This window comes from Xenopus laevis, chromosome 8L (assembly GCF_017654675.1).
Source record: "Xenopus laevis strain J_2021 chromosome 8L, Xenopus_laevis_v10.1, whole genome shotgun sequence".
In the NCBI taxonomy this organism is placed as follows: domain Eukaryota; kingdom Metazoa; phylum Chordata; class Amphibia; order Anura; family Pipidae; genus Xenopus; species Xenopus laevis.
In genome coordinates, this window is record NC_054385.1 from 123,352,344 (window position 1) to 123,366,302 (window position 13,959).

Sequence of the window (13,959 nt, forward strand, 5' to 3'; positions counted from 1 at the left end):
AATCCAATACCAATATGTACTGAAATAGCTACTACCCAGTACTAATGTCAAACAAGAGGTTATCCACAGAGAATAATAACCAAGTGGGGCTTCCCATTATTATCTATACACAGTAGATACAATACAATCAGCACTTAGGGTAGAACTACATGGACGTTTTTGGCGTGCTGGAACAAAACGCTGCGTCTGCATCCGACAGTCGTGTCGCGTCAGATCAACGCTGCAACATCATACGACAATGCATTCACTTACCTCATTTTTGTTGCATTCTTGTCGCAGGCGTTCTGTTGCAGTGCGTCAGATCGCGCCAAAACGTCCATGTAGTCCTACCCTTATGTATAGACTCCTCTTCTGTCCCCTCCCCTAGTCCAGGCCCATGTTCTCTCAATAGCCAGTGGTGTTCTGTGAACTTCTCCATAGTCAAATTCTGCAAATTTATTTGTGCAAGAGTAACCGACCTGGAGAGACACTGTCACCTGTAATACACCAATTTGTGCCCTGGGGGGCTGTCCTGTTCCCAATTTATAACCAGCCCTCCACAAAGACTAATGCAATATCATTATAGGGAGATTAAGCTTCATTAACAATTCGTATAACCAACTAGTATAACTCAAACAACTAGTATAACTCAAACAACTAGTATAACATTCACATTTTGTACAGTACAGACAAAAGCAGGCCTGGACTGGCAATCTGTGGGTTCTGGCAAATGCCAGAGGGGCTGCTATAAGGTGCCATAGAAAGTCAGTATTTAGTGGGCTGGTGGGGCTGATTGGGCCTCTATGTGGGCTGAAAATGCCAGGGCCTATTTTAATTCTCAGTCCGGACCTGGACAAAAGCAATGGTGTAACTAAGATCCAGACCCCGCAGCCATGAGGAGTAGAGACCTGTGATTTCTTACAAGGTGGGTCCAACTTCCAAGTTGTTGAAGACACTTCACATCTGTTAAAAACCAAAAGTGCCACATATAAGTCTGACCAATCCTAATTATGTTTGTTTTATGGTTCTTCCCCATCATGTCTCTGACAGTTTATATTTATGTACGTAATGTTTCTACTTAAAGGAAAAGTAAACCTTAAAAATAAGCAAATATAAAATTGATGAGCACTTTTGCAATGTACATTCATTTTTTTTTAATGCAGGATATTAAGGGATACATGGACTGTTAATATGAATAGGATTTGTTACAACAGCGACACCTGCTGGTTAGTTTCCAAGTAGTCAAGGAAGTTGTCAGGAGAAAGAAAGAGGCTGCTCTGATGTTCTTCTGCTTAGAAAAAATATTAGAAACCTTTCTCAAATCTTTCCTAACCAGAAAAACATCAAGTTAGCCCTCTTTCTTTCTCCTGACAACTTCCTTGACTACTTGGTGGTCAGACTGGTGGGAAACTGACCAGCAGGTGGCGCTGTTGTACCTAAATCAAAAAATTCCTATTGTAACACAATTTATTCATGTTAACAGTACATGTATCTCTTAATATGTTGCATTAAAAAGTAAACAAATAACGAATGTACATTGCAAAAGTGCTTAGAATAACACTCTCATCAATTTTATATTTGCTTATTTTTAAGGTTTACTTTTATCCTTTTAAAGTTCTGTAATCAAGGAAACAATTGCCAATTGCATCTTCCTTTTTCTAGGCAACAGATGGAAATTGCTGCTTTGGATAGGACTCCCTCTGCTGGTGATACTCAGTATTATTATTGCGGTAGGCATTGTTAAGCTCAGACACAAGACTGGACAAACTAAACCTCCTTCTGACCAATCAAATACAGGTGAGTGATAATCAGCAGGGGCGCGCCGCCAATGAGGCGAGCTGAGACGCTCGCCTCAGGCGGCAATGCCGGAGAGGTTTCCAGGGGCAGCAAAAAGCCGCTCCTGGCATAGGCGGAGGGTGATTTTTTTGTTTGGGGAGGCTAGATTTGGCCATATGTTGGCAGATGTACTAGATTCTCAACTGGAGTATAAATGAACACCACAAGTACCTGCCACAGTCTCAACTGACTTCAAGTGCAACGACAGACAATCAAACTAGGCAATCAAAAATAAAAATAATATTTTAGGCACTTTACAGCCTACCCACATATAAGGACACAACATATTGAAGGGTGTTGGGACAAACTACTACAATGCAGTATACTCGTATAGTGTCCTGCACTCCTACCACACTATATACAATGAAAGGCTCTGAATACCGACTCCCAAAGCACATTATATACAATCAGAGAAAGTGCTGGTACCCCAAGTATGTTCCATACTGTGAGAGGCAGTGTTTGCACCTCAAGTACATTATATGCAGTAATATAGGACTCCTGTCTATCAAGCTCAGTCTTTTGTCTAAATTAAAGCTGCCTAACTGCTGACTAGTGATGGGCAAATTTCTCCTGTTTCACTGAAAAATTCTCGAATTTCCTGCAAAATTCGCGAAACGGTGAAACATTTGCACAAAATGGTGAAATATGAAAGTTCACTAAAGTTTTCACTAAAATCTAGCAATTCGAAAGTTTTCATAAAAATTGGAAATTCCCCATGAATTCGTGCCAGGTGAATATATTTGCCCATCACTACTGCTGACCCAAAGGATACAGTGAAAGGCACTTTTACACAACACATTACATACAGTAAAAGGCTGTGGGTACTTACCCCCAGCAAAGTGGATAAATTACTGATACACCTGGCACAGTATATGAAACGAGAAGCAGTGAAACATCAGGGTTGCAATTAATTTAGGTAAATGAATTGCCAGTTCCATGTTTATTGCCCTTGAATATTGGTTACAATAAATGCTGTCCAAATTTAATTTATTACGCTCCCCAGAAAACAATGTAGGATAAAATAAATGCTAAATACATCTATATTAACCCCCCCCCCCCCAAAAAAAGCATACATTTCATGTATAATAGTCACAAAACCCATAACTGGATAAATGCAATGCTAATTTCAGGAGTAATCAGACACATAATAACCTCAGGAAAAAACTATAGGTTTAAACAAAATAGTAACGCTAGTTAGAGCAAGAAAATGGTTAATTCTATTATATACAGAAGTTGCAGCCATAAATAAACAGGGGTTGAAGGATTAGTGTAGATAAAGTAACGTTTTGGGAGGGAGGTGAGGGTGAAGCAGATAAAAAAGCAGTTTTAGAAAAAAGGATAAGATTTATTTGTTTAAGGCTTGCACTTAGTAGTGGGGGTGATTACCTCCGGAGTCATCAACAGGACTCTGCCTCATAAATATAGCGGAAAGTTAATCTATTCCCTCAGAACTCTAACGTCATTTTCTGATGCTGCTTGGTCTCTGCTCAAAGTCCTGGCAAAGCCATGCTGGAACTGGATTGGCTGGAGGGAGGTTGAAGTTCACTTTACAGCCAATCAGATTCCCAGCCAACTGTACCTGGTCCTAAACTTGACAAAACCAGGCTTTTACGCAGGCAGGCATGAGAGAAAACGTCTGTGATGCGTTCTGCAGAGACACTGCCCCCAGATTCTTTTCCCCACACTCAGACTTCTCTAGACAAAGGGGAGGTTTGATTTTTGTTAATTCCGCAGTGGTTTTTTTTCAGATGTCAAAGGTTTGGGGAGGCTTAGCCTCCCCTAGCCTTAATGAAAATCCGCCCATGGCTCCTGGTACCTTTAAGAGACAAATTTCCGGTTTTTAAACCAGAAATTCGGCTTTACTTATGTGAGAGAGCGCAATTCGCATTAGTTTTCCTGCCTCCCCTCCCGACAGGTAAGTTGGCAGGGGGGGCGGCATTGCAGGAGGCGCCTCAGACGGCCCTTAGGCAAGAATCGGCACTGATAATCAGACCTGCAGCTCTTGAGTTTCTGGGCTCCATAACCATCATTTACTATTACTTACACCACTGTTACCCTAAAAAATTATCTCTGCTGGGTAACCGTACGATCTCCAACTGTTATTCTCTGTTACTTTTTTTTAATATAGGTATGGGATCTGTTATCCAGAATGCTTGGAAACTGGGTCTATCCAGATAACGGATCTTTCCGTAATTTGGATCTTCATACCTTATGTCTACTAGACAATCATGTAAACATTAAATAAACCCAATAGGCTGGTTTTGCTTCCAATTAGGATTAATTAGATATTAGTTTGGATCAAATACAAGCTACTGTTTTATTATTACAGAGAAAAAGGAAATCATTTTTAAACATTTGAATAACTTGGATAAAATGGAGTCTATGGGAGACGGCCTTTCCTTAATTCGGAACTTTCTGAATAATGGGTTTCTAAATAACGGATCCCATACCTCTAATGCTGAAGTTGGCTCTTTTTCTCATGCTGCTGATTGGATTTGGTTGGGGAGATGTGACATAAAAACGCCTATTATGTGCAGCATAATAAATAATAACAAGATACAATAGTGAGGCACATCTGCAGGAAAGACGCAGGAAAAGTCCATTATATGCTTTGCCGTTGGGCATAAATAATATGTATAATGTAATATGAGAGTGTACCTAACATAAAGCTGAACTAAAACTAATAAGTCACTTTCTTTTGCTCACAAACCGACCTTCTTTTCTTTCCTAGGCATTCCTCTTTCTACCGGCCCAACTCTGTAAGTTCCACTTCTTCTTTCATTATAGTCTATATGAGAAGCTCTGAGGCTCCAGACACAGGCTGTATTTTTCACCACTGAAGAAGCCCCCGAATCCCAAAAATCCTGAAACTGGTTTTCTGAATAAAATGTATTATGGGTGTAGACATAAACCCTCCAAATAAATGAAAAGCAATATGGTTCATTTACAGGGGTAAAAGGGGTGGGTCACCTTTGAGTTAACGTTTATAATATTATAGAATGACTAAACAACTTTTTAATTGGCCTTCATTTTTTTTTTCGTTTTTAAATTATTCCTCTAACTGTTTCCAGCTTTCAAATGGGGGTCAGTGACCCCATCAAAAAACACATGTTCTAAAATTATTCAAATTTATTGTTATTGTTACTCTTTATTACTCCTCTTTCTATTCAGGCCTCTCCTATTCATATTCCAGTCTCTTATTCAAATCAATGCATGGTTGCTAGGGTAATTTGGACCCTAGTAAATGGCAAACTGGTGGCTGCAAATTGTCTCAGAATATCACTCTCTACATTGGAGTTTAGTAAATAACCCCTTAATGTATGCGGAGTCCCGACATTTTACTATGTATTAATATATAGTTTTATAGAGGCACTACAAATACTAAGTGTTTTTACTATGCTTAAAGGGCATGTAAAGTCTAAAATAGAATAAGGCTAGAAATGCTGTATTTTGTATACTAAATAAAAAAATGAACTCACTGCACCACAACCCTAATCAAACAAATAATTTATGCTTTCAAAGTTGGCTACAGGGGGTCACCATCTTGTAACTTTGTCAAAAATCTTTGCAAGACTAAGAATGTGCACATGCTCAGTGTGGTCTATGCTGCTGGATCTATTGCAATAAATACCATTTTCATTATTTTACATTTATAGATATTAACCAACATTTTATGTCCACAGTGCAGTAGATGGAGACCCAGTTTATCACCAGCCTCGCACAGGTACTGAGATACAATAAACTACATAGTATTTTTACTTACTTACATACTGTACTTGTCTCTATATCTAACTCAACTAACTTGTGTTTCTCTCCCAATTAGATGAAACATCAGTGTTATGTTTTGGGTAGCTGAGGATGAGTAGAGTATAACCGTGTTTATTAGCAGGCTCATGCAGCTATTAAACAACATTAAGCAACTCTAACACCACAAGCTGTATAGAAAGTATGCACAGTATAAGTCTTGAGCACAGTGACATCTACAGGCCATTTGTATAAACACCACAATCAGGGCACGTTTACTAGTGTTTCTGCACCCAGAACTCACTGATCTGATATTACATCTCTATGTCACTGTTCTGCTATTCGTTCATATGTCTCTTTTATTCTCGTTACTAAAGTTATGGTAAAATGTTTTTTTGAGAGATACTGTTTTTGTAGTGCGAAATTGACATTTTACTTGATGGAACCATTGCACACTTTTAAGATTGCTAAAATATAATGGCTGCAGGTACTGTGTGTATATTATTTAGTCAGGTTGTGCCGTAAGTGACTACTCTGCACAAATTGTTGATTTTGCCACCAATCACCAAGTTGCAGAATAAAATGAGCCATAAACAAAGCACAATATTTTTTGCCATGATTTACATGAATCTGTTTAAATCACTTTCTTGTTTGTGTTTTGTGCAGGAGCTCCCCCTGCTGAACAAGACGTGTGTTACTCCTACATTGACACCAATCACCTACGGAAAAGTACGTTTTGGGATCATTCGATTAGTAAAATATACAGAATGGGTATCATTCACACAGTAAGGGGCCAATTTATTGAAGTTTGTATTTTGCTAATTTCCCTGAACCTTATCATATAACATCTTTCTTTGCTTCATGGTTTTAGCGGTTTAAAGAGTTTCTTTCATTTGTAAGCACACGAAAACTCGCTATTAAAAAAAATGTTTTCTTTTATAAATAACTTGACACTTGTTAAAAGTTGTTGTTGTTGTACAGGTATAGGATCCCTTATCCGGAAACCCGATATCTAGAAAGCTTCCGAATTACAGAATAGCTGTCTCTCATAGACTCCAAATAATCCAAATTTTTAAAAATGATTTCCTTTTAATAATAAAACAGTAGCGTGTACTTGATCCCAACTAAGATATAATTAATCCTTATTGGAAGCAAAACCAGCCTATTGGGTTTATTTAATGTTTAAATGAATTTCTAGTAGACTTAAGGCATGAAGACCCAAATTAAGGAAAGATCTGTTATCCATAAAATCCCAGGTCCCGAGCATTCTGGATAACAGGTCTCATACCTGTAGATGATTTCTACTACTGATGGAATTTTCCTTATAGTCTAAGAGTAAGTCCCAATGCCCAAGTTTTTTTTTTTACTATAAAATCTGAATTTTTAGTTGAGAAAAAAAACTAGATTTTTTTGTGATGTATTATACCCCGAGGCTGCTTTAAGTCAGAATCCGAAAATACTCCATCTCCATGCTGTCGGGTCCTGTATAAATCAATGGGAAAGGTCCCATTTGAAATATGAAGATGGTCTATGTTGAGTTTCAGCCAAAAATATTAAAAAATTTAGGGGTTTCGAGTGATTTCACAGAAAATTCTAGCTTTTTGGGCATAAAACACAAAAAATCATTCACACAGTTCTTTGAGTTTTTTACCAAACCGATTTTATCAAGTTTTTTCAATGATAAATAAGGTCAAATGATAAATTCTAGTTTGGTTGGACTTTTTTAACTTTTTTTTTTTTTGATAAATAACCCCCTAAATGTTATCACGTTCTTTAGAAGTCTTAAAATTATTCTTTTTTGCTCTATTTTGTGATGAATTCACTAAAGTGTTTCATTAGTGGGCAAAACTGTAGAAGACTGATACAAATCAGAACATCACGAGAAAAGAAATCTCAAAATAATGTTCAGCAGGTGCACGGCCAGTTGCAAGAAAAAACAATTAATTTTTTTTCTGCATTAGAAAGTAAATGAAAAAAATTTCAATGATGAAATGAAATGAATTTCAATGATGATTTGACAACTAACAGCCCGGATAAAAACGAGATGTCATTGCAATAAATATGTGCTATGCATTAGGGGGGTAATGTGTGCCAGGGATTTTCCAGTTCTAGTAACCAATAAAAACCTGCAGCAAATCAGCAGACAGAATTTATTGGTAGAATGTTTTAAAGCTAGCTTCTGATTGGTTGCCATGGGTTACTAGACCAAAAGCACAGCACTTCTTAGCCAGTCAGGACTGAAACTAACAACTAAATTAGACGTTGTCACTCTGGGGACCCTGCACCCTGTAAATAAAAGATATACAGGAATGGGATCTGTTATCTATAATCTTGCCATAATTTGGATCTTCATACCTTAAGTCTACTAAAAAATCATGTAAATATTAAATAAACCCAATAGGCTGGTTTTGCTTCCAATAAGGATTAATTATATCTTAATGTGGATCAAGTACAAGCTACTGTTTTATTATTACAGAGAAAAAGGAAATCACTTTTAGAAATCAGATTTTTATTTATTTAAATGTACTCTCTGAGTGATGGCCTTACTGGAATTTTGGAGCTTCTATATAATGGATCCTATACCTGCACTACAATTTCGAAAACCACTGGGGGAATAAAATGTCCTATTAGTACAGTGCAAAAGATTGTCAAGATTTTAGATGTTTTTAAGGGTCACTATATTGTTGTATTTTCAACTATTTAAATGATTCCAGTTATTGTAGGTTGCAAGCTAATGGCACATATTAATGTAACACTAATATTTCTCTATATCATTCCTTCAGCTTTCCCAGCTCCCTCCCTGAATCCACAGAATAATGTGAGTATAGTAACAACTTCTACCTGCATTTTATCATTACCCACAAAACTATGTATATAATTAAGAATGGAGTGAAATACACAAACCCTTGGGGGAAGCGACATGTTGGCAGTGCAGACACGACCCATAGATGAGAATTCGTAACATTCAACCCGTGTATGAGTTATAAAAAGATCTCTATACCCAGACTGTACATCCTTTAGATGATTTTGGATTGTTTATTTATTAGGGTTGCACCGAATCCACTATTTTGGATTCGGCCGACCCCCCGAATCCTTCGCGAAAGATTCGTCAGAACACCGAACCGAATCCTAATTTGCATATGCAAATTCGGGGTGGGAAGGGGAAAACATTTTTAACTTCCTTGTTTTGTGACAAAAAGTAATGCGTTTTCCCTCCCCGCCCCTAATTTACATATGCAAATTGGGATTCAAATTTGGTTCGGCCTGGCAGAAGAATTCGGCCAGATCCAAATGCTGCTGAAAAAGGCCGAATCCCGAACCGAATCCTGGATTTGGTGCATCCCTACTATTTACATCCCTACTATTTATTAACCATACTTAGCAAACCTACTATGCAGCTTATTCTGTTAACAACCTGAACTTACTAGGCTGTAAATGTTTCTAATTTTTTTCCCCTAGGCTTCTCATGATTATTAAAACACCCAGAATTCACTACAAAAATAAAACTGCAACCATAATTTATAGATTTGAAATGTGTATGCTATTAAACAATTCTATGGTGTAACTGAAACTTTAGAAGGGGCATATTCATCAATGTAACCCCAAAAAGTGTTGGGGGACAGCCATATACCTGCCGCCTGCTCCTCCTCTATTCACTTAGGGAAACTTTAATGCAAAAAAAAAACAGAATTCTTGAGAAAGTCTATATTCTAAAATTATATGGTTTTCTGGGGTAAACATACTATTTGGGGGCTTTTGCTATGCATAAAACACAAATAGTTTGCAAATCTTCAAGGTATGGATTATCAATCAGGAAAATATGCATGCAATACTCATATTGTGGGGTCTCTATATACATGTTTAGGTACCAAACTCTTCAGAAGACCCTGGTATCCAAAGCAGCTATAGTTTTGTGTATATAAATAGGTGTTTGTGACATAATTCTCTATATTACGGAAATTCAGTAATTCTTAGGCTCAGACATATATTGATTAGGATATTCAAGCAGATTTAAAATGGTAGGACATGGGAACCAAATGTATAAATCATAATAACCTTAATTATATTTAAAAAACAAAATCAGCATTTTCCTTTTAAGGCAATGGCGCATTAGGGTCTTTGTTGCCCGTGGGAAATCACCATTTCTGCAGATGGCAAAGCTCACAGAAAGTACGTTCTAGGGATGCACCGAATCCACTATTTTGGATAAGGCCGAACCCCCGAATCCTTCACGAAAGAATCGGCCGAATACCGAACCAAATCCTAATTTCCATATGCAAATTCGGGGTGGGAAGGGGAAAACATGTTTTACTTCCTTGTTTTGTGACAAAAAGTCATGTGGTTTCCCTCCCAGCCCCTAATTTGCATATGCAAATTAGGATTCGGATCCGGTTCGGCCAGGAAGAAGGATTAGGCCGAATCCGAATCCTGCTTAAAAAGGCCGAATCCTGAACCGAATCCTGGATTCGGTGCATCCCTAGTATGTTCTGATGCAGAAGAATGGAAACTGGTGCATGTAACAATTTACAATGGAAATTGGGGGTAATCCATTCTTCTGAATAAAAAGGTGCTTTACCACCTGCAGTAGCGGCAATTTGTCACGGGCAACAAGCACCCGTTGGTGGTACACCTGTAAAATTATAACACAGGTCTCCTAAGGTGGGTTTTAAGAAGACAGAGGCCTGCTGTGTAACAGAAGGTTTGTCATGGAGAAGATATTATTTGATTGGTCCTTGTAAAGTAGTCAAATTGGATTCCCGTACACAACTAGCTCTCTTCTCCCTTTTTTGTGACTGTTTCAGAGGAGTCCATTATTAGGGAGGTTATTAGTGCACTGGGAAGCTAATTATCTGCCTTAAATAGTAAACATGGAGTAGCTTCAAGTCCTCTGTTTGCCCTTATTCTTATTTACATCCCAATACAAGAAGCCAGAATATTGTATGGCCTATTGGTCATTGGGGTGTGGTATGACATCACTGGGGGTGTGGCCAAATGAATATATAATACCATAGCAGGATAAACACCTGAGGTTTCTCTTAGACTTTCTCACTCTAAGCACAATTATGCTGGAAATTATAAGGTTATAGGGCCCTTACAGGAGAAGTCAAAATCCTTCTTTCACTTTTTCTTTCTTCGATATCCTGGGCCTGATGGATGCACAGTAAAGTTAAAAAGTTGCCTTTCACTCTAGTCTGTATGTGCAACGCCTCGAGGAAAGAGGAAACCGTTATTTTATCTTTCCTTCTCCTTTAAACTCTTCGAAAGAGACACTTTGGGGCAGATTTACTAAGGGTCGAATATCGAGGGTTAATTACCCCTCGATAATCGACTAGGAACTAAAATCGTTCGACTTCGAATATCGAAGTCGAACGATTTAGCGCTAATACTTCGATCGAACGATCGAAGGATTATTCGTTCGATCGATTCGAAGGATTTTAATACAACGATCGAACGAATATCCTTCGATCAAAAAAACACAGGCAAGCCTATGGGGACCTTCCCCATAGGCTAACATTGACTTCGGTAGCTTTTAGCTGCCGAACTAGGGGGTCGAAGTTTTTCTTAAAGAGACAGTACTTCGATTATCGAACGATCGAATAGTCGAACGATTTTTAGTTCGAATCGTTCGATTCGTAGTCGAAGTCGTAGTCGAAGGTCGAACTAGCCCATTCGATGGTCGAAGTAGCCAAAAAAACACTTCGAAATTCGAAGTTTTTTTTTATTCGAATCCTTCACTCGAGCTTTGTAAATGTGCCCCCTAGTGTTGTGCAAAGCCCATAACCTGTTCCGTGTGTGTTTCCTTTTTCATTTAGGATGTAATTTATTCTGTGGTGATGCCCAACAAATGATCAGATCTCCCACCCAGACCCTGCTTGAAATTCCCCAACAGCTTTCCATGCCTGGATGTAGGATACGGAACTGATCCGTATTGAAACTGTTCCCTACAAATATACCTCTTCTGTATTCTGATGGCAGAGAATTTGGGATTCACATGGAGAAGGAGAAGTGCAGGAACATGAGCTGATTGTTCCTCTATGTGTCTGTAACCGTTAGAGACTCAGAATTCATTCATTTGGGATAATTGTCCAGCAGGTTTAAAATCGATTATGAACAAACGTCTTATTTTTATAAACTTACCTGCAATTAAATTACACTGATATTTGTACAGGGATTTATGTTCCACTGATTTACTCCCTATTCCTGCTTCTTATATGTATTGCTTATCTCTTTGTACAGCTATTAATATTTGTTCTTGCAGTTCTCTTTATGGTACAACCTATTTTTAATGTTTAGAACAAATAATGTTTTTGCTATAAATTTGTATAAATAGTGATATTGTTCTTAGTATAAATTATAAGGATATTACAAGTCACTAGTAGTGTAATTACCTGGTGCCGTGCCCTCCACCCTGGGTGGGTGAGTGGTCATAAAGCAACAGAGATGTAAAAACACAGAATCAGTAAAAAAACATACACTTATATGATTTGTGGAAGCTCTACATAACCCTAAGAAACGGGGATATATTTTCCTTTTAAGCAGATGGTTCTTTAAATGGTCACCAGGTTGAACATCAACTGTTCCAGAAGACAATGGTCCATCATTTAGGGACCAGGGTATATCAAGTAATATTTACATTGTATTTCACATAAGAACCTAAATGTCCACTTCAGAATAAGATATTAAAGGGATACTGTCATGGGAAAAAACATTTTTTTCAAAATGAATCAGTTAATAGTGCTGCTCCAGCAGAATTCTGCACTGAAATCCATTTCTCAAAAGAGCAAACAGATTTTTTTATATTCAAATTTGAAATCTGACATGGGGCTAGACATTTTGTCAATTTCCCAGCTGCCCCAAGTCATGTGACTTGTGCTCTGATAAACTTAAATCACTCTTTACTGCTGTACTGCAAATTGGAGTGATATCACCCCCTCCCTTTTCCCCCCCAGCAGCCAAACAAAAGAACAATGGGAAGGTAACCAGATAACAGCTCCCTAACTGGTAGATCTGGTAGATCTAAGAACAATAGTAAAAACCCATGTCCCACTGAGACACATTCAGTTACATTGAGAAGGAAAAACAGCAGCCTGCCAGAAAGCATTTCTCTCCTAAAGTGAAGGCACAATTCACATGATTGGGGCAGCTGGGAAACTGACAAAATGTCTAGCCCCATGTCAGATTTTAAAATTGAATATAAAAAAATCTGTTTGCTCTTTTGAGAAATGGATTTCAGCGCAGAATTCTGCTGGAGCAGCACTATTAACTGATGTGTTTTGGAAAAAAATTTTTCCCATGACAGTATCCCTTTAAGCAATATTCCCAAATCCCAGTGTAGTCTCATAACCCAGATTTTTACAGCTGCAGAAAGTTATTGCTCAAGCTCCGCACACAAAACAACTGCTGAACAGGTAAAATGTGGAACTGAATCCACTAAAAACACAGAAACACTTACATCTTTCACTTACCGAAAGAGTTCCTGATGGTTGGGGACTAGTGATGGGCGAATTTCTCCTGTTTCATTTCGCTAAAACAGCGAAACAGCAAAAAAAATTTGCCGCTGGCCCTTAAAGTCAATGGGCGTCCAGATAGTGTTGCCGCGCGTTGCTTTTGATTCAAGTAACTTTTCGGACGTGCATCCAAAAATGTTTGAGGATGGCGAATTTTTTTGTCTGAGTATTTATTTGGCAAAACGCGGAAATTCGCCAGGTGAATGTATTCGCCCATCACTATTGGGGACCCATGATTCAAATATAAAGTTGTCTTTACAAATTTACTAAAAGGTTTGGTGACAATAACAAATCATCAGATAATGTTAAGTTTACTACACCAACATGGGAGTCTGGCCTTCGTTCCTGTAGAATAACTCTGCTACAATATGTATGTATCTGTTGCCATTCTGCTTAAGAGATGGGATAACCAGTAGTTCAATCTCATGTGAGTCTGCAGCTTTCTTTTAGACAGAGGAGAAGCTGCACACAGACACCTTGGGGCAAATTTACTAAAGGGCGAACGCTAGCGAAAATTTGCCACTTCGCCGATTTACTAACTGGTGCTGGCGTAAATTCGCTAGTGAAGTAGACTGACTCTAGCGCTACATCACACCCTAACGCCAGGCGAAGGTACGGAAGCATTAGGGCCCTCAATACCAGTGTAACAGTTTCTTCCCCCAAGCCATAAGGCTCCTGAATACTCAGGGACCGGACAGATCTCTCTCACACACACACACACACTCCATCTGACCTTACTATATACCACAATGTTACGCCATTGTATAAATAAATAGCCAAAGGATACAGTTGTTCTCTATGAGCACGTCTGCACTTTATCATGTTCTGGGGGTATTTATACATGGAATTGCGCCTGTGCTATCCTACTATGAATTCTGGGAGTATTTATACA

General features: G+C 38.3%; 1 long non-coding RNA gene across 1 annotated transcript; it reads left to right on the forward strand.

Moving 5' to 3' along the window:
- The first annotated feature begins 1,645 nt into the window (after positions 1-1,645).
- On the forward strand, positions 1,646-11,874 carry LOC121396926. The gene is made up of 6 exons (XR_005963267.1): positions 1,646-1,776; positions 4,547-4,574; positions 5,499-5,539; positions 6,226-6,288; positions 8,343-8,377; positions 11,373-11,874. It is a non-coding gene; the product is annotated as an uncharacterized LOC121396926 (long non-coding RNA).
- The last annotated feature ends 2,085 nt before the right edge of the window (positions 11,875-13,959 follow it).